General features: G+C 48.2%; 1 protein-coding gene across 5 annotated transcripts in view; it reads right to left on the bottom strand.

Moving 5' to 3' along the window:
- The window catches only part of ARNT2 (aryl hydrocarbon receptor nuclear translocator 2), a 74,759-nt gene that overhangs the window by 31,598 nt on the left and 42,009 nt on the right, over window positions 1-1,152 (bottom strand). The window contains exon 11 of one of the 5 annotated variants that reach the window (XM_023520074.1): window positions 847-964. The exons of the other annotated variants lie outside the window; for them this stretch is intronic. The gene's annotated coding sequence lies outside the window, so the exon portion shown is untranslated. Of the gene's footprint in view, window positions 1-846; window positions 965-1,152 lie in introns of those variants that run through there. 5 annotated transcript variants of the gene reach the window in all.

Raw genomic sequence — 1,152 nt, 5'->3', positions numbered from 1 at the left:
TTTCTGACAATGCCTGCATCCTGGCACCGGCCTTCAAGGGCTATTTTCGGACCTAACCCAGTGCCGGGGCGCTTCCTCCTTCCACCTGATCTGGCGGCCGCATTTCCTTTCGGGAGCGGACAGGAGGTACCCGTCCCGGCCTGTCCGCAAGGGCGACTGCAGACAGGGAAGTGGGCAGCATCGCCGCCTTGGACCTGTCCTTGAAACTCACCCATGTCCTGAGAAGAACTGACTTGCCACTGTGGCTTCCACGGAAGGGGCACTTAAGCTCCCGCATCTAAGTGCATGGGCACGAACTGACCTCAAAAACCTCCAGGAACTAGTGTGCAGAGACCATCTCTTCACCAACGTCATTTTTAGATGTTTTGGAACCATCCCAAAAGTTGGTTAAGGAAAACCTGGTTAGCAAACCCTCTTCAGACTAAGTATTTTTTAAGTCTGTTTTAAAGTTATTCCCACTTGGAGACGTTTCACCTAAAATCAAAGATTTTGGCTTCACACGATTGGGCTTCTTTCTTTAAAAAGGTCTATAACTTGCTACGTGTCCGTACATCCCTAATTCCTCGCATTCGACATACATTTCACGTTTTTCTTGCTCACGGCAGCCACGTGTTAGGAGCCAGAGACGCACAAGACCCTGCTCTCCAGCACCTTCCGATCTACTTAGAAGATTCACAACAGTTCTTCACCTGCCTTTAAAAAAATAAGATGGTATTTCTGTAGAGACCTAAGGTGACAGCCAAGTGTGCGGCACCTTCATCTAATTCCGACTAAGAATAGAATTTGGGGAACTGAGATTATGAAGTGCCTAACATGCCCCTGAGTCTCAGATGTTACTTCTCTCACCTGTCTTGATGGGACTCAAATAGCACGCAGTTCATGCCAGGGGCCCAAGTAACCGTCTTCTGTGCAGCTGATGGAGAAGGCGGGTTTTCATCCCAGACGCCCTTTAGCAGTGCTGACACTGTTAGGGAAAATCAAAAGCCAGATGCTTGTTTGTTTATACCTTGCCTTATTCCGCAAAGGATTTGTGGACTGTCTCACAGTTTAAAACCAGTAAGTAAATACGTAAATAAAAGCCTGCCTTTTGTTTTTGTCCTCTGAGGCTACACACAGGTGCCCTGGAAGAGCAGTCATTCCCCAGGAAGGTGT

This window comes from Pteropus vampyrus, unplaced genomic scaffold, assembly GCF_000151845.1.
Source record: "Pteropus vampyrus isolate Shadow unplaced genomic scaffold, Pvam_2.0 Scaffold245, whole genome shotgun sequence".
Lineage (NCBI taxonomy): Eukaryota > Metazoa > Chordata > Mammalia > Chiroptera > Pteropodidae > Pteropus > Pteropus vampyrus.
This window is presented reverse-complemented; position numbering and strand designations above follow the sequence as displayed.